This window comes from Grammomys surdaster, unplaced genomic scaffold (assembly GCF_004785775.1).
Source record: "Grammomys surdaster isolate TR1022 unplaced genomic scaffold, NIH_TR_1.0 210, whole genome shotgun sequence".
Taxonomy (NCBI): Eukaryota; Metazoa; Chordata; class Mammalia; order Rodentia; family Muridae; genus Grammomys; species Grammomys surdaster.
Genome location: NW_021604655.1, coordinates 483,616 through 503,354, shown reverse-complemented (window position 1 = coordinate 503,354; position 19,739 = coordinate 483,616). Strand labels below are relative to the sequence as shown.

The following is a 19,739-nucleotide window of genomic DNA, read 5'->3' as shown; positions in this document are numbered from 1 at the left end:
ATCTCACCATTATAAAACATTATTCAATAGGGTTCTTATCCATAATAAAATGTTTACTAAATAAGTGTACCCCAGCCCTGGCCCAGAGAAGGAGGGAGGGATGCTGTTGCCCGCAGCCCTCACTTTGCATAGTGGTCTTGGGATAAACACATCAGCCCCCAGTTAAAAGCAAGTCTCTCTGGCATGGTAGGCAGGGCTTTGTCGAAGCTTGAGATCCACTTGAGGAGTGTGGTCCTGACAGAATGGACCAGACTTATCCCACTCCTGTGGGCCTCCTGGGTGGGGTTGTGGTCAATTTATAGACCTTTCTTTGTTGAAGGAGTCAGTACTGAGCCACGCCGGGATACGGTCCTAGGGTGTGGCGCAGTGCTACCTTGGTGAGGTTGAGTGTCTTTCCTTGCTTCTGGCTAGCTGGGCTAGGAGGCTTCAGAGGAGAGTTTGAGGCGTGGGAGAGGGTGGGTGAACAAGGCAGCTGCCAAGGCCCAGAGAGCCTCAGTTGTTGCAAACCGCAGCCAGGGAGCGGCAGCCTTGTGCATTCGCGATGGTCATGGTTTCTGATAACTACAGGATTTTCAGGGCAGAGCCTTGGTCTCCGCTTATCTAGCCCGGGTTCCCCCTACAGGTCAGAGCAACGTTGGGCGGGGCCAAGGTTGACTCCTACTGGGAGGAGCCGGGATGCCGCTCCCGCGGTGATGCAGAGGGGAATTTGCTGACAGTCCCTTGCCAGGTGGAGCTGGCTTTATCAGGCCTCTAAAAGAAGGAGGAGGAGGACCCACCCGCAGTCTCCTCTCAGGTAGAGTGTTGCCTGTCACTGATTCCGGTAGCCCGAGCTCCTCGCCTAGGGTTGGCAGTGGCCGTAAGGGCGCAGATACGGTGAGCTGCCGGGAGAAGGGATGAGAATCCGGGTCTTGGACCAGGGAGGGGGCGGGGAGGGATAGCTTGCTTGAGAGCTTTCGGCGACCTGGGACTGGACTGGAGGGAAGATAGTAAGGGAGACTGCGCCACATGCGGAGCACATTGGCGTCTCTCGGCATGTACCTAAGGAAAGGGTGGACTAAGCAGTCCACTAGAAAGGGCCTTGGCTTAGGAGACCTGTCTTTATAGGGTGCCGAATGGAGGCAGGCGGGAGGCTTGCCTGGTGGGGGGTGTCCCTGCCTCTTGTCTTGTCGGAGTAGGTGGGAGTTCCTCTTAGGGCAGTTCTACCCCCACATATCTAGGGACTCCCCAGGGCTCTGCTGCCCACGCAATGGGCTGGGCTGGGAGGAGGCGAGCAACTTCACCGTTTCTGTGACCACAGCATCACTGATGGATTGTGTGTGGGTCCAGTTCTAAGCTGGGCAGCCTGAGTTTCAAGGCGACAGGGTCCTGGGAGCGAAGAATGCCACCTCTCTATATATATTTTTAAAGACAGGATCTGCTTCCAATCTCAACTTGAAAGAAACTGTGGGTTTGGATGCAGATCTTGGGGGAAACGGGTCCAAGGGTGCTTTGACTTGACAGAAGTCAGTTGGTAGCTACACATAGCTGTCCTCCCAGGCATAATCTCACCGTTCCCCATCCCACCCTCTAGTCCCCCCGACCCCCGCTGAAGGAACAGGGTCTTGTCTTTCTCTCTAGATCCCTGATCCTCTCTGGGTTGGACCCCCACCCAGCATCCCCCTCTCCTCATCCTTGAGGATACAGGGAGTTACAACTTGAGCAGGCTTGTGGAGTCAGAGTTGTAGACATCTGCAGGTGTTGGAATTGGTCAAGAGGAAACTGCTAAGAACTGCTGTGTAGAAGGGGTGATGGGTCAGTTCTTTGGGTTCGGGAAAAATAAAGAGAGGTGGCTTTTAGTAGCGGAGGAAGTTTCTCAGTCTCTGTGCCATGTGCCAGCCTTGATGGAGGCCCAAGGAAAGTTCCTAGGGGGCAAGATGGTGCTGAAGGGAACAAGGAGATGAACTCTTATTTCAAGAGGCTGTTCCCAGAAGAGTGACGGGGTGTCCTGTGGGGACACCTTCTCATAGCTTCCTGTCTTCTTCTTCTCCTCTCTGATCAGTGTCCCCGTCCCCCAGATAAGACTTCATTTAATTTGCTGTCATCCTAGTTGGATTCTCAAGCCATCTTGTCCTCCCTCTCCCTGGGACAAGTGTTTTTTTTCTTGTGGTATCGGAGGCAGGGAGCAAGAATTGGTATTTTAGAACCAGAATCAGCTATCATGCTTGTGTGCAGAGGCACAGCTGGTACAATGGGCTGTTCTGCTCTTTCTACCTGCACATCTCAGGACAGGCTGAAAAGCTTTGATTCTTTGCTTCTTCTTCTCTTCTGCTGCCCTAGCCCTGGGAGGTGAGGGTGTGGATGTCCCCTGACAGATAGAGCTGGTATGAGCAGACCCTACATGTCCTCCTCCTTCAAGGAATGTTTGCTAGTTACTTGGTAAGGAAATAGCTTGGAGGAGGGAGCTGGGATCACATGATTACCTTGCCAGCATGTCCCCACAGGGCTACACTGTCTCGTGAATCCATCAGAGCCAAAGACAGATGTCTGTCCTTCCTGGGGAACTGCAAGAGCAGCTATGAACACAAACACAGCTGTGAACTATAGACAAGGGGACCTGCTGTCTCTCTGAGAGCCCAACAGGACAAGAGGTTCTTACTCCACATATGTGGAGTAAACAGTGTTACTATGTGCCTGGCTGAATTCCAGGGATACCCTCTGGTACAGAGTCCTTGAAGCTGGGCTGCGGAGAGGGGAACTGCTAGATGGTCTTTGGGATTCTCTGGGGGTGATCTGTGGGAAAGGATGGACTCTCTAGAAAACTATATTGGAGCCAGGTGCTTGTGGGGTGGCAATATAATGCCAGAAGGACCCATCCAGCTCCCCTGGCACCTCTGCCGGGGCCCTTCTTCAGGAGAAAGGCAGTTGTTCACAGTGTAGGAATCTCTCACTCATCCTAGCCATGAAAGGTCAGGTTTCAAAAGGTCCCATCTTATTCCCAGGTCATGGAAGAAGAATCAGGCTTGTAGAACTGAAGGCCTGTTCTGGACCAAGAACCCCTATTTGCTGGCAAGTGTCTCCCAAGTTACCCTACCTGACAGCTGGGCACCAGGTTACCTTCTCCAGATGGGTGGGAGGGCTTTGAAAACGAGTCAAGTATTTATTACAGAAAGAAAGTATTATTCTGGGATACTCTGGCCCACGTGGAAGCCATCTGTTTCCTGTCTTGATGGGGGAACTATGGCCATCCCCTTTATGTAGGATGTCCCCTTTCTCCATGACTAGTTTAGGGTCTCTTCCAGTCTTAGGCTGCCCCTCCCCTAGCCCACTTTCAATTATATCCTGGCCTTTGAGGACATTTCTTCTCCCACTTCCTCAGGTAACTAATATTAGCATATTTAACAGCATTGCTATCCAGAGATGCTGATATCTAGTGGCACACTGGGCTTCCCTACAGACCTACCCTCCCGCTGGTCCTCTCTGGGAGTCAGCTGGCTGAAGAACCATAGAGATAATGCATAGGAAGGGCCTGGATCTCTTTGCAATGTCCGGGCTAAGGGAACCCACGTGGCATTCAGGCCATGGGCAGGGCCGTAATGACAGTGCTTAGGGGAAGTGCTGAGCAATTGAGTGAGATCAGCTTTTAGTGCCCCGTCTTCCCTGACCTGGGGCCTGGCATACTCTCCTCCCCCTCTCTAAGGAGAATTAGCATTTGAACAGCTTACTTGCCCACCAGCGTGAGTGTACCCCCAGAACTCTGCTTTCCCGCCCGTGAGTTGGCAGAACCGTGGAAGTAGCTAAGATGGGAACTTGGGGCCACTGAGATGAACGTGTGGGCATAGAATGGAAGATGAGTTCTTGTTTCAGAGCTATCTGGACTTCTCAGGGCCAACCAGGGGTAGCTCTTAGGAACGTCCCGAGGCTAGAAGTTCATGAGCTGTGCTTTTAGAGCAGGCTATGCATCCAAGTTTCCATGTTTTTTGCCAGAATCCTAAGGCTAGGTCTGAGACATGCCAAGCCAGGGAAGGGGGAGGGGAACCCCATCACCATCTCCCGCTTCCATCTGGTCATCAGTGATTCTCTCCGGGAAACAGAAGTGCAGTGCAGACTCACTTAGACAATGAAGACCTGGCTCCAGGTTTCCCAGGATCCTGGCTTACACTTTCCTTACCCATCCGTCTGCTCTCTTACGCTGTAAGTCAGTCCCTTCAGGCTCTGAGCTGTTGAGCGAAGTGTATGGGAGTTGGCGTGCCTCTGTGCCTTCATTCCTGCAGAGTCAGGACCTCTGGTGTCCTTAGAGGGTCAGAGACAGAAAGACTATGCCAGCTTCCAGTGGGAAGCCAAACTGTCCCCTTCTCATCCCTGGCCACTGGCTACTATAGTAGACTGGTCAAGAAAAGAGGCCCTGAAGACAGATACCTTCACACTGTAGCTGAGTCTTCTTGAGACTGTGCCCAGCCAGATGAACACTGGGTTCAGGCCACACCCTGACTCAAGAGCATGGGACTCTAAGGTCTTTGGAGATTCAGGGGAGCAGCGCAATCCTGTGGCCATCCAAGGATGTGGTTGGGTTATTGATCATGGGCCATTGTCACCTCGGATGTCCAAGTGACAATTGACCATACCACCAAAATGCTCCAAAGAACAGCTGGATATGTACTCAAAGCCTGTGGAATGACCAGCTATGTGTGGTAGGACCTGAGCATGGAGGAATTGTCACATGTGAGACAGTGTCCAGAGGTTGCGTGGGGCTAGGTTTCCACCCACATCACCTGCTTATTCATTCCCATGAAGTTAGTCTTCATTTGCCCTGCTAGGAAACCCTGTTTAGAGGCTTCAGGAAGATGGAGAGGAAGGTAGAGGGAGGAGACTGTGTGGTGCTTGGTGATTAAGTCTCCCTTTCCATCAACTCTCTAGGGACCTTTGGGATGGCAGGCTATGCTTTGTTGGCACTATGAAATGCCCAGTGATGATTGGCTAGGTATGTAAATTCCTCAAGGCACCATTAGAATTGAACTCTTCCCTTCAGAAGAGCATCAGGTCCCTGATGGTTCAGGAGAAGGAGGTCATTCAGGAACCAGAAGGCATGTGGGTGGCAGAGCAGGAGGAGATACTATATAGTGTTACTATGTCAAGGACCCCTCCTGGCCAGGGTCATGTGTGTCCAGGTATGAACCAGGCTAGGCCTGGGAAGACTGCCAGACATGAGACTAGGGATCAGCACCTGAGGTCTTGCTGCTCTGTGGTTTTGAGTGCCTGGTTATTACTCCTGAAACCTCCCTAGGCTCCAGAGAAGAAGTGGATCAAATGAACATTCACTTGAGGAGAAAACAGAGTCTGGGGGAGGCAGTGTGAACCACAGTCTTACATATGTGGGCACAGGGGTCTGAGTCTAGTATACAAAGGTTTGACTCTGGCATACAAGGGTCTGTCTCCTACATACAGGGGTCTGTCTCCTACGTACAGTGGTCTGTCTCCAGCACACAAGAGTCTGTCTCTTATATATAGGGATCTGTCTCTAGCATATGGGGGTCTGTCTCCAGTATACAGGGGTCTGTCTCCTTGATATAGGGGTCTGTCTTTTATATATAGGGGTCTATGCCCAGCATATGGGTGTCTGTCTCCAGCATACAGGGGTCTGTCTCCTACATAGAGGCATCTGACTCCAGGATGCGGACATGTCCAGGGCTTATCTCTGTTGTGCTATTGGCTTTGCTGAAGCTGCTTAAGACCCAAGAACTTAGAAGTGAAGGTTGCTGGTTTGTCCCCTTCCCCTCTGCTCTGGGCAGGGTGCCCAGAGCTGGGGCAGCTGAAGGACAGTTCCTGTCACAAGAGCAAAGGAAATGGAAGGATAGAATTCCTGCTTCACCTCCCATGTGCATGGGAGGTGGACACCTAGATTTTTGTCTTACCCACACCAGCTCTTCCAGGCCCTGTAGACAGTAGTCCTGAGAGGGGCAGGGCAGGAGGAGAAGCCCTATCCTAGAGCCCTCCAATGGGTCTAGGAAAAGGCCTGAGAAACCCTGGTCTTTTCATGTTGGGGAAAGCAGGCTTTCAGAGTAGGCCTGGTAAGGTTAGGCACCCCAGTGACTGTGCCTCCTTCCTGGATGAGTCGTCTTTGAACCTACCTCTATCCTGAGCCTCCCTCACTGGCCCCAGAGCCTTCTACCAAGCAGTTATCCAATGTTGGGTAACTCCTCAACAGCATGCACTCCCTCAGGCTCAGAGGTCCCCTCTCCACGTATGATCACCCTGAAGTTTCCACAAAATGCCCCCAGCTTTTCTTCCCCATCTCCTCCCTCCTCCTCTTCTTCCTCTTCTTTGTCTCCTTCCCTCTTTTTGGAGACGGGATCTTATTGTGTAGAACTGGTTGTCCTAGAACTCATAGTGTTCTTACTTGTCTCTGCCTCAAGTACCATGATTGAGGTTGTGTGCCCCCATGGCCAACACCCCCACTCCTAGCCCAGTTAAGAAGTATGACTTTGGCAAAATAGGATCTAGAAAGAAGAGATCACTTCCTGACACATGCCCCAGATTGCCCCAGACCTGTTTTCATTCTCATCTATTTATTTTTCCTGCCCCTTTTCAACACAATGAACCTGCCACCTCCCCCACGAAGCCCTCCATGGATCTCTGCTAGAAGAGGTCTTGAAAGCCTGACACGTTAAACCTCTTTTGCTAGACAGTGAGCTTGTTGCTTTATTCACGTAGTGTTCTCTGAATGCTACACACATGCATGTCCCCAGTAACTCATGGGAAAGGAAGGAAATGACAAATGACAATTACGTTCCATAATGCTGGCAATGTAGAAGGCCAGGGATGGGAGGTTCTGACAAGGACGTGTGGCAATGCGTTGCTGTGGTTTATAACTGGTGGTTTCATATCGGGGTGTGCGATGACCTAGAGACACTCGTGCCCGTGCAGAATCTGACAGTCTCTGGGATATCTAGGGCAGCAACACCTGAAATGCAAAAAATAGGTCTTGGCCTTGTAGCTTTGACACTGACAGTGTTGGAAGGAACAACCAAAGCTGTAATGCTAGTTCATACAAGCACAACGGGGGGTATTTATCTTATTGTTTATTTTTTATTGTATTTTCATTTTTTTGAGACAAGGTCTTGTTATGTAGCTCTGGTCAGTCTGCAGCAATCCTCCTGCCTCAGCCTCTTGAGTGCTATAACTGCCCCAGTTCCTGAGTAGCAACTTGGGAGTTTATTATTTACTAATAAATGCCTTGGGCGTTATGCTTGGTTTGCTCCCCAAATAGCTTATAATTCAACTAACCCATTTATGCTATTCTATGTCTGCCACATGGCTTCAGTTTCATACAGCCGACTTCCTCTGAGTTCGAGTGGCAAATCTTCCAGCCTCTTTCCTAGAGTTCCCCTGTCTCAGGATGTCTCACCTTCTAATCCTGCCTCAGTTTATTGGCCATTACATTTTTATTGACAGGTGATGCTTTTACACAATGCGCAAGAAATTATCTGTATAGAGTGCTGGGATTACAAATATGCACTATCACTCATTCCTGTCTGAAGATTTTGTTTTGCTTTTTTTTTTTTTTGAGACAGGATCCCATGAAGCCCAAGGTGGTCTCAAAGTTACGAGGCACAAGCTGCCTTTGAATTCCTGATCCTTCTGCCTCCATCCCCCAAATGCCAAAATTTACAGATGTATACTGCTAGCTGGGAATTTTATTTTCTGTAAATTATATCTTGATAACACACACACACACATGATCCAAAGGGAAAATTATAGGATATTAATATTTGTTAATTAGGTTGATTTTATTCTTTCATCTTTTTAGTGTTTAAATTTATTTTTTTCCCAAAGGAAAACCACCAACTCCTCCCTGGGAGGTGGGGTAGGGTCCTGAGGAGGTGACCACTGTGGCCTGAAGGAGGAGTGAGTGGCAAGTGTAACCAGTGTAGGGAGCTAGGGAGAGGAAGTGTGAGGTGTCCCAGGCCGGGCAGTGAAATGTTTGCTGAGTGTCTTGTGTTCCTCTTTCCTCAGCACCTTCCCATCTCCCCTATGATATCAGCACTTCTGTATTTGGGCTGTGTGCACAGGAATCAGGGCACTGGGAGAACTGTCTTCTGTCATTTTTGAGACTTTTATTCATTTATTTTAAATATTTATGTTTGTTGTTGTTGTTTTTATGAGACAGAGTTTCTCTCTGTAGCCCTGATTGTCCTGGAATTCAATCTATAGGCCAGGCTGGGCTCGAACCCACAGAGATCTGACTACTTCTGCCTCCTGAGTGCTGGGATTAAAGGCATGAGCTACCACCGTCTGTTTATTTCTATTACTTTTAATCGTGTGTGTGTTGTGTAAGTAAAGGGGTATATATGCATGCATACAGTGTCTGTGAAGTCCAAAAATACCAGCTCCCTCTGGAATAAGAGTTATAGGCAGTTGTGAGCCACTTGATATGGGCACTGGGAACCCAACTTGGGTCCTATGAGACAGCAATACACACCCTTAGACACTGAGCAATCTCTCCATCCCTAATTTGATATCTTTTAAAATCTAGCTAACCTAATGAGGGCTGGCAAAGCAGTGAGGCAAACAGATGAAGTTCCACACTAAAGTAAGGAAATAGCCATTGGTACAGAGAAAATAGAGTTCTCAGAGAACACTGAGTTCAGCCATGTGCAAATCCACTTGAAACCTAGCTGAAACAATAGTTTTCTGGAAAAGTGTAAATAATCAGATTGACTCAGAAAAGCTGCAAACCCAAACAAACCAATAATTATAGAAGGAACCAAGTCTTCAAAAAAAAAAAAAGAAAACCCTAAAACAGCCAAGTTTAGACAGTGTCTGTTGAATCTTCAAGTAGTTAAATAACACCAACCATTCCATATCTTAGAGAAGGGAAGATTCCAGGCCATTCTGTGAGGCTAGTGCCACACTAATAACAAAGACATGACAGCTGGTTTGTGGCACACATTCATAATTCATAAATTAAATACCAGAATAAATGTTTATATGTGAACATTGTTATAAAATGTATAAGCTAAATAATAGATTTAAAGTATTTTTATTTACTTATTGCTTACAATTTTAATAACATTTTTACTTATATGTTATGTATGAGTGCTCTGCGTGTAGGCCTGCAGGCCAGAAGAGGGCATCAGATCCCATTACAGATGGTTGTGAGCCACCATGTGGTTGCTGGGAATTGAGCTCAGGACCTTTGGAAGAGCAGCCAGTACTTTAAACCACGGAGCCATCTCTCCATCCCCCTCTTGATTAATTTTTTAAGAACTGTCTTATTTTCTGTGTCTGGGAATTTGCCCTGCTTGTCTGAGTGTGCACTATCTGCATACTGGGTTATCCATGGAGGTCAGGAGAGAGCATGCCTGGGGCTTGAGTTAAAGATGATTGTGAACCACCAGGTGGGTGCTGGAAGCCAAACCCAGGTCGTCAACAAGTGCTCTTAATTGCAGAGCCGTCTCTGTAGCCCCTATTCTTGGCCTTGGAAGACAAGATTTCATGTAACCCAGGATAACTCACTACACAGCCCATGATGATCTTGAATTTCAGATCCTCATATTCAGCCTCTAGTGCCTGGGTGCTGGGATTATCAGCATACACCACCACACCCAGCAAGGGCCTAGAGGATATTTGATAAAAATTGATATGTGTTTGATTTTAATCTCTCTCTCTCTCTCTCTCTCTCTCTCTCTCTCTCTCTCTCTCTCTCTGTATACACACATGAGTGTTCGTGCATATGTGTGGGGGTATACATCCCCAACATTTTTCTACACTGTTTGCCCGAAACATGATGTAATCTGTGCTGGAGAATGGTCCACAAGTGCTTGGAAAATGCAGGAGCTGCTGGGTGGAATGAGGAGAGAGAGTGAGAGAGAGCAAGAGGGTGAAGGGGAGAGGAGAAAGAGAGGAGAAGGGAGAGAGGAGAGAAGAGAGGGGAGAGGGTGTGGGGGAAGGGGAGATGGGAGAGAAAGAATGAGCTTGAGAGGGAGGGGAGAGAGAGAAAGAAATATCTGTTCTGGTGGCAATGAAGCGTTCTGAACTGAGAAGCGATGGCCTTTCAACTCCTATGGCCAAAGCCGAAGCATTTAACAGGGGGCAGGAATGAGCTAGATACAAATGGTGTGCCTAAAAGCGTTGCCATATCAACTAGGATACTCGAATATCCAGTTAAAACAATTGATAAATGGTATGTTGAAAAAGTTCTTTAAGAGCTGACTACGTGCCTGGTGTGGTAGTGCACACTTTTAATCCCAGTGCCCAAGAAGCAGAGGTAGGTGGATCTCTGTGAGTTCAAGGCCAGCCTGGTCTACACAGTGAGCCATGCTGTTGGAGATGCAGAGAAACCAGTAACTGCCTGTGTTGCTGGGATACACAAGCTGCTTCATTATTTCAGGAGAGCTTGGCCATATATATTAGCATTTAAGAGTCGCAGAACCTTCAACCTAGGGTTTTCTATAGCTAACTCCAGAAATGCTTATTGCAGCTTCTTGCATCAAAAATAGGAAAACGAACCAGGTACGGATGAATGCAGCACCTATAATCTTAGTACTGGAAGGGCTGAAATAGGAAAAAGGCCAGTTTCAGGACAGCCTGGTCTCCACACCAAGTTCAAGGCCATGCACAGTCACAGAAACGGGGGGAAAGGACAGCCTAAGCATCCAGCAAAGGCTGGAATCGCGTGAAGGATAAGGCTTGGCTTGGTGGAGCGCCACTGAAATCTGAAGATGTCGGATGCAGGGATGGGTGACGCGTGTGAATGAGCAGAGCAAAGAGCAACAGGATCATGAAGACACTGGGATGAGCACACATTCATCCATGTTTGGGGAAACTCCGAGAAAGCTACAGCAGGAGCATCAACTATCTTTATGTCCAGAAATGCAGCAGAGCACTGGGAAGGCCAGGGCATCGTACCCAATCCCATTTCTATTAATTACCTTGAATGTAATTACCTTGAGTGGGCTTTTTCCATAGCATGTTGCTTTCAGAATCTAAAAAGAACATTTTAGAAGAAAACTTGCGAAGGGAGAAAACTATTTAAAATGCCTCACCCCTAGCTTTCTTCTTTTCCTTTTTTTGCCAATGCTTGGGGATCAGACCCAGGAAGGACCTTATGCATGCTGGGCACGTGCTCTGTCACCAAATGACATCGACCCTGAATTTCCATTTTAAGTTACCTCTTTTGTAGGTTCTTTTATTGGCAGTGTCAGATCCATAAGAGAAGGGTCCAGGGATTATCCCTCCTTTCATTTTGTCTAAGAGGAAAAATAGAACCTAGAGATGTGTCACACAAGCTGCCCAGGGTTGCTGCTAGTCTCTGAAGACTTTGGGTTCCCCTGAAGTTGCTTGGAACTGAGGATGCTGAGTGAGCCTACACAAGCCTCATCTGTGAACTTGTCTGGCTTCTCCCAGTGTACATACTGAGTATTACTTCCTGTACCTCTTTTGTAAAGATACAGATATGCAGGTCCCTAGGTACCTTCCTGGACATTTGTTCTTAGTGGACCAGGCAAGGGCCCTTCAACAGACATTTCAGTAAGGTCTCCTCAGATGACTCTGAAGGAAGATGACTGTGACCCTATGTGACCTCCCCCTTCTCATCACTGCTGGCTTTGACTACATCCAGACTGAAGTTCCCATCACAGTTAGGGAAAGCAAGGTGCTTCAGCTCACTAGGGGACAAGTGTCAGAACCAGAATGACCTGAACCCCCAGAGTACTGACCCATCTCTGTTCTCCTTGTCCCAGACTTCTGCTCAGCTGGGATAGCTCATGCAGGCCATGCCTTGAAGACTCATTGGCCTCTAAGATACCCTTCACCCTACCAGAGCTCCTCAGGCTGGCCCAATAGGAAGATGCTGACAAGCACATTGGACCTAGGAGAGGCCTGGCCAGCTTGGGCTTGGGGAGGAGCTGTTTACAAAGGACTGGGATCCCTGCCTGCCTATCCAGAGTGTTCTGTTGTCCCTATGCCACAGAGCTCTGAAGGGACCACGTCGGTTGTCAAGAACTGGTGAGATGCTGTAGGGTCACTTGGAAGCATCTCTTCCCAGAGACTGGTTGAGATCTGGAAGGCCCGGGGACATAGCCTTTCAACCTGAACTCTCACCAACACCTGCTGTCTCAGGTAGGTGCCCCTGTCATCATCTCTTAGCCCCAGCACTAGTCTTCCTCCCTACTCTAACCTTGGGAAATATGGCCATATGGTTATCCCATAGCCTGGGATGTGTCAGGCAACATCTGAGAAAAGGCCTTAACCACAGCCTGATTGGAGGGACCAGCAGGGACAGAGGATGGTTCAGGCTCCTGAGGTTTGAGGGAAACTTGAGAACTGTGAGTAGCTTGTCTTCCATTCACTAGCAATGCTGCAGGCTGAGCTCCTAGCTGGGACCTCTGTGTTGAGGGTCTTGCCCAGATGCTCTGGTGTGGGGAGCAGGTTCAGGACAGGGCCAGGCAATGTTCTGAGCACTCCCTAACTCTGGGAACCCTTTCCTCTGGAAAGGATTAAGACAGTGTCTTCAGACCTCAGGGACTGGAAGGAGTCTTAAGGAGCTAAGCTAATCCAACTCAATCCTCCTTCGCTTCTTGAACATTGGTTAGTATCAATAGAGAATCCAGATGATGGTATTGAACGTCTCAGAGAAATCAGGTATAATCTCATCAGCACTGCATAGGAAGCTTTCTGTTTCAGCTACCTCAGCCCAGCCTCTTCCCTGGATACCCTTCTTCTCCTCTACTGGAGTTGGCCACCCCAACCAACTCACACTCCTTTGTTCAATATCTGAAGGTAGAATGTGTTAAGAGTCGGGTGAGCATCTAGAAGATTCTTTCTTTCTTGTTTCAGAAGTGAAAATGCTACTGTTTAAATTTGGAGAAGGGACAATGCAGCCCGGGAGGCTGGAAGGGAAGCTGTAATTTGGTACGAGCTCTCCCTCCGAGAGCGTCTAAGGCCTCTCTTTCATGGAGAAAACGCTGTCCTGTATGTGCTGTTGGCCAAGAGTGTTGCAACTGTTATCCATTAAGGTCATCTTAGATCTAGTTCATTCTCTGACCAAAGTGCCCAGTGTTTTTTTGTAGCCCTGTGACTTCCTTTTCCCAGGAGAGCTCTCCAGGGCAGGTGGCCTTGGCTGCAAGCAGCACTTACTTCTGTCCCCTTCAGGTCTCACTGTCCAACCCTGCTTCCTCCCATCTAGGTGGTTGTGGAGAGCAGCTGTGAACACTGTTGAAAGCTGCCAGCCTCACCATCTCTGTGTACCTAGGTTTCTACCCATAAAATGGGGGAAATGGTAGAACCCCGAGGTCACTTTAGGATTAAATAGACTAATATCTGCAAAATGCTTGGAACAGCATCTAGCATTCAGTAAGTGGGCATGACATTAGCTCTGCTCATCACAAACGCCTGTTTTCTCCCAGGCACACCCAGCTGGTTGACTAAATTCTCCAAAGCACTGAGTAGCCATCTTATCTCTCATTGCTCCGTGTAGCCTGCTTAATAATGATGCCCTAACCTGGTCTTTAAGGGTCTTGAAAATAGAAACTTGCTATATTTTATTTATGTTATACGCTTGTAAGGAAACAGTATCTATTGAGACAGAGGATTTTTACCCTCAAGGTGGTGTACTGAATTCTCAAGGCCTAGGGGGTGTAGCCACCTGCGGCTCCCCGCCCCAGATTGAAGGTTTAATTCAAGTTCTGCCTCTTAACCATAGCCCAGATATGAGTAAGGCTGGATATGGACTGCAGGGTCCACTGGTTAAGTGTGACTCTGGTTTCACCTGGGTTCATGAGACTGCAAGTACGGTAGTCCTTTCTAGACTCCAACTCTGTCCACATCGGAGTGAGGAGAGGTCAGGTGGCCACTGCCCAAAGCAGACAGGGACTGCAACACTCTCTCAAGTTCAGTCCAGGCAGCAGACATGAAGTCATCGTCCTTGGCTCTCTTAGCGCTGGGCTGCTGGAGGTTGGCAGAAAGTACCCAGGATCAGCACCTTGGATAGAGCACGCTGCACTTTTAACCCTGTGTCTCCACGGAACAAGACAAGCTGCACACCAGGAAGGGACTGGAGCTTGGTGGAGTAAGAAAGGACTGCATTTAAAACCAGGTTCCTTTTCTAGCGCAGAGGTGTTGGTTGGCCACGACCACAAGCTTCTCTAAGTCTATTTGTCAATCTGTAAAATGGAGAGAGTATTTTCCCCTACAGAGGTAGAGGCCCCTACAGTGGGGCACCCAGCCAGCCCCTTTGCACGGGGCCAGCTTCATTTCAAAGCTGTTCTCCTCAGCACCGTGTCCTGCAGCCTGCTCACTTTCCCTAGGTGCATTTTGCCTTGCAGGCTATGGGCTCCACTCCAAGTTGACAGACGATGGTGGTGATCAGACGGGGGCGAGGGAGGATCAGTCCAAAGCTTCCAAGATTCCTGGCAGAATGAGAAGCAAGGAGGGAAATGACACAGTTCTGTCTGATTTTCTCTGAGATCTTTCCACCAAGAGGCTCAGGCACTGCCAAGCCCCGGGAAGCGAGGGTGTGGTGCCAGAAAAGGAGCAGACCACGCTGTACTGGTTCCCGCAGGGCAGGCTTCCCTTTAACCAGCTCAACAACAGGATGCTTGCTTGTGCTTGGGTTATGGCTCTAGGCTGGGCACTGAGATCAGAAACATGTAAACGAGACACAACCCTGTCCTTGTAGGTCTCAGTTCTACTGCTGGAGAAGGGCAGGGCATTCACAAGCAGCTTAAATTCTTGATTTTTCTATTAGTCAGTCTTAACCTTTGAGAGACAGAGTCTCACTTAATAGCCCAGGTTAGCCTCAAAATTGTGTCAATGCTCCTGCCTCAGCTTCTCAAGTGCTGGGATATGGGAGTATACCAGGAAGCCTGGCAAAGCAATATCAATTCTAGATATGAAGTATGTTAGGAAGAGGAAAATGTAACATAGAAACAAACAAACAAACAAACAAACAAAAGCGAAGGGTCTCAGGAATGCTTCAGAGCTGTGTTATTAAATAGGGCTGGAGAGGTGCTTAACAGTCAAGGGCACTAGCTGTTCTTCCAGAGGACCCAAGTTTGGTCCCCAGGATTCGTGTGAGGTGCTTACAAACCATGTGTAACCCCAGCTCCAGGGGATCTGATGCCTCTAGCATCCACAGACACCTGTACATATGTGTACATACTCACATGTGGAAAGACACACCGATATGTAATTTAAAAATACCCAAATTTAAAAATTTTTAAATATAATAAATAATTATAAAAAATAGGGTTACCAGGACAGATCTTATGAAAAATGTGATCACTGAGACCCAGACTGCTTCCCTTGAGAGTCCCTGGTAGGTCTCAGGATTCAAAATCAAGGCCTTAGAACAGGAGCGAGATCTAGAAACCCTATTAATCCTAGCCTAGACAGTATCACACTTTTCTCCACTATTTCCATGTCTCCCCATTACCTACACCATAAAGCACAGGTCAACCAGGCTGTCTTAGGACCTTGTGGCCTATCCAGGTTTGCCTTTATTTCAGCAGACCCTTTTCTCTGGGCCTCTGTAGCTAAGACTCATTTTTGAATATCTTCCTCTCCTCTCCCCTCTCTACTGGTTTCTATCATTGTAGAATCTCTACTTACAAATGACACCCCCAGAAGCCCTCCCTGCCTGTCCCTGTGGCCTGGGTATTTCTATGGTCCCCTAGGCCATAGCTTCAGCATATTCCTTGCTTTGTCCTGCCTTTGACTGGAAGGACTGTCTTCTCTGCCACCTGGGTACATGCTGGGACCTTGGCCTGGGTTCTTCCATCTTCAGCAGGTGTTGACTCAGTAAACACTAGGCTGAACTGTGTCCATGCTTACAAGCCTCCTTAACAGTGGGACAAACAGGGTGAGCCTTTAATCCACTTTGACACCAAAGGCAAAAGAGAAATGTGAACAGGAAAAACAAAAGGAAGGGGAGGGAACATGGAGGAGAGGAGGAAATCACTCTCTTCTGCTCAGATCGTCACAGGCAGAAGGATGGGTCTCTCTTCTCCAGAAATAGCTACTACTTCCTTCAGCAACCCAAGCTAGTTTTTTTTTTTTTTGAGTTTAATTAGAATGGCTCTAGCTTTAGGCAGAGTGTATTTTCTCTGGTTCCATCTTTGGGTCTGAGTAGTTTTCCTGAATCTCAAGCTGAGGAAGTGCATAGTCGGGCGGGCAGGCGTCTAGCTCTGGCTGATGTCAGTGACCCCTCCACGCTCTGCAGAGTCATACAGGAACAGGACTGAGGAGTTGGGTGTGACCACAATTCCTGTAGCCCCTCAGCCACTTGGCTCTGCTTCCCTCCAGGGCTGAGCTTTGTTATTAGGTCTGTAGACAGTCTTCAGTACTTCTTCGCTTGTGAGTCTCAGGACCCTCATGAGTTCCTGACTCTGATACTCCATAGGCCCTGTGAGGCTGTGTAAACTAGACCAGCATCATCAGCCATCTGGCTTCCACCACCCATCACTGAAGCAGCTTGCTTTGAGCAGGCAGCTGCTCTCAGAGCACCCCCGAGGCAGTCAGCATGGCTTCCGGCCTAGTTAGACAGATGGAGCCCGAGCCCAGGGATGGGCTTCACCCTGGCCTTCCTCTCATCTGAGGGTGGCATATTTCCATCTAGGGACCTGAGCTCTCCAGGGAGCCTGAACACAATCTGGACCCACAACTGCCTTCCTCCTCTGCCTCCCTCTTGGCTGTTGGGGATTCAGTGGGCTGCTCTTGGAATGTCATGCCTTGGTTGGAGGCCTTTATGCCCTTAAGGACATGTGGCTGTCCTATTGACTCAGAGCTCACATGGTGGCAAGGATCCTGTCTTGAATTGTTGGGGGTGGTTTAAAATGCCTGTGCTTGTAGAATCTGAGCAGAGTGCCTGGAAGCCAGCAAGCTGTCAGCTCGTAGGACACAAACTGTCGATATTTAAGGGACCACCTTTGGCCGGCCTAGCCTATGTGTATCCTTTTTGGATACTAGGGAGAATCAGATGTTACCCTCTGTGATTCCCCACACCTTGCAGCTACTTTATCCTATACCCTTTTTAGGAAACTTCGAGCCTGAACTATAGATTCCTTAAGTTCAGGAGCCAAGTCCGGGCTGAATCAATGATTCTATGGTTGGAAGCTGTGCAGTTGAGAGATACACCATGGCTTTGAGAACCAGACCGACTCTGCCAGGCTATCCACGCTAAAGTCTAGGCTCCGTTTTAGGGCTGCAGGGGGACTTTCCACCTCTTTCTATGGACTTTGCCTCCATAGGGTAAATTTTAAAGCATGGTCCAGTGGTATTGGCACCATTCAGGGACTTGTTGGAGGCATTGATTCCCAAACCTGCCATTCCAGAACCTATAGTGATTCGATGACAATTGCACCTCAGTTCCTAGCTGAGTGTGGCACGGATCAGATGTCTGATAAGGCAAGTTCTATATGGATATGAATGAGTTGTAAACAGCTGGTTGAGTCTTAGTGAGACCAGGGTTCAGCCTTTGGTTGTAAGGCCTTGGATGATCAGAGCTCATCTTGGCTGCAGAAAGAGGTGGAGTGGGGGCTACCACCAACAGCATCTATCTGATTGCTTACGTGGTTGCTGTGGGTACCTCTGTGCTGGCAGCCTTTATCCTTCTGCAGCAAGGGCTGAGTCTAGGATGGAGCCCTATCTCATTGTATGTTTGTGATTCCTTCCTATTCCTGCCCTCCCTCCCCACTGCCCCGCTCTGGACTCATGCTGAAGAATTAACGAGGGAGAGGCTGAGGAGAGAACCACACCCTGGAGTCCTTACCCTCCTGTTGATGAGGAATTGAGCAGCTGCCCAGTCTTGCTGGCTGAAAGTGTAGTCCAGACTTGTTGCCATGGAGACGAGAATTACAGGGATAACTCAGGGTCGTGCTGGAGGCTCAGCTTCACCCAGTTGTGACTGCATTTGCTTTACCACCCTCAGATCGGAGGTGTGCCGAATTTCTCTTTCTCTAAATCAAGACAGAAACCTCCAAGAACAGGTTCCAGCCAACTCCACAGGAGACAGGGATAGGCAGGAGCTACCTAGCCTTAGATGGGAAGCTTATGGCAACACTGGCCAGCAGATGAGAGAGAAACATCTTAGATGACAGTGTTTTTTTAAGGTGTTTTCCAGGCCATCTGTTCTGGGTTTGACATCACAAGGCCAAATAAGTCCCTCTGCCCTGCTTCCTGACTATCTCATCTCCAACAAATATTTGCAAAGCATCCAGCCTTACCCAGGCAACAGAGGAAGTGATGATGAACAAGGGCTCAGACTGTGTCAGTAGGGATCGGCTATTCCCTAGAGTAGCCAGTCATGTGCAAGGTCAGCTTGTAAGTGACCACGTGGTATACTAGCTCCCCACGTGGTAAATCATGCATCGCTGAATGGACTGGACAGTGTGTGAGCCATTCACTTGGTTCCCTTAGTCCTCACAGGTACTCAGTGTGGGAGGGGACCATTAATACACCCATTTTATAAGTAAGGAAACTGAAGCACACTTAAGACACCTACTCAAAGTCATGGGGCTAATACGTAGCAGAGGCTAGGGTCACACCCAAAGAAGCCAGCTCTAGGGACCACAATTACATGCTGCATGGTCTGCATCCCAAGATGCAATGAGGTAGAGGGCATGGGATGTCACCTGATTCCCCAATGAAGTTAATATTGAATTGAGGTTAAGGGCAAAATGAGTTAGTGCTGGGGGGGGTGCGGGGGACATCTGGGCAGAGAGAATAGGATATGCCAAGGCCCCGGGGCTGGAAGAGAGGATCTGAGAGACAATGGATGAAAACAAAGAGGATTCAGCTAAATGAAGCCAGCGAATCAGGCAGAACTATCTGTAGAGGCCAGAGTAAAGAAAGCAACCCGAATCCCTTCTACAGGATTCCCTCACTGCCTTATTCAGGAAAAACTCCTAAACACTTCAGACTGGGCTCAGTGGCCCTTGTCTGTGAGCTATGCACACAGGGCGGATTGCTCCTTTTAGCAAGCTCTGTCTCAGCCCTCTCCTGGAATGAGCTTGGTGAGAGAAAGAACATGACATATTCTTCTTAGCACTCACTGCATGAGGGAGGAATCAGGCTATAGCATCCCATAGGAGACTGGTGAACCTCCAGGAGGGCAGCCTGGGAGTGCAGAGTTTATCTTACTTCCAACAGGGCATTCTGAATGGGGATGGAGAGAGGGCCGGAGAACTCTAAGGCCTTTGAGAGCAGAGGGCTATCCAGTTAAGAGGGAATCCTGCTAGAAAGAAGAGATGGTGGCTTGACCAGACTTGATCTTCCTGAGTGGACAGCTTCCTAAAGCCACCAGGGGCCTGCACAGAGACCCCCTCCCCATTGACAAGTTACAGTTAGATCTGGCAGAATTAGAGGGCCTGAGGGACAGCAAGGGGTTCGATGAAGGAAAGCTTGTGCCCAGAAAAACCAAGGCTTCCCTTCAAAATACTGTATACAACAGGGCATGCTCATTTACTTTTGTTTTTTTTTTTTTAACCAGAAAAGATTTAGATACTCTGAAAGAGCATGCTACAATTTTTAGGGTTTGCTTGTTGTTGTTCTTTATTCCTTAAATTAAGAAACAAAAGTCAGGACCCTCTAGTTTAGAACGTCAGTGCATCCCATTGTTCTTTTGTTTTGTTTCATTTTTGATTTTTGGTTTGGTTTGGTTTTTTTTATTTTTCTTTTTTCTTTTTGTTTGTTTGTTTGTTTGTTTGTTTGAGACAATGTTTCTTTGTGTAGTTCTGCCTGTCCCGGAACATACTTTGTAGACCAGG

The 19,739-nt window shown here is 48.4% G+C and overlaps 1 protein-coding gene across 1 annotated transcript in view; it reads left to right on the top strand.

Moving 5' to 3' along the window:
• The first annotated feature begins 493 nt into the window (after nucleotides 1–493).
• Tmem63c (transmembrane protein 63C) overlaps nucleotides 494–19,739 on the top strand; it is a 64,471-nt gene continuing 45,225 nt past the window's right edge. The window contains exons 1-2 of the mRNA XM_028771924.1: nucleotides 494–793; nucleotides 11,948–12,096. The gene's annotated coding sequence lies outside the window, so the exon portion shown is untranslated. The remainder of the gene's footprint in view (nucleotides 794–11,947; nucleotides 12,097–19,739) is intronic.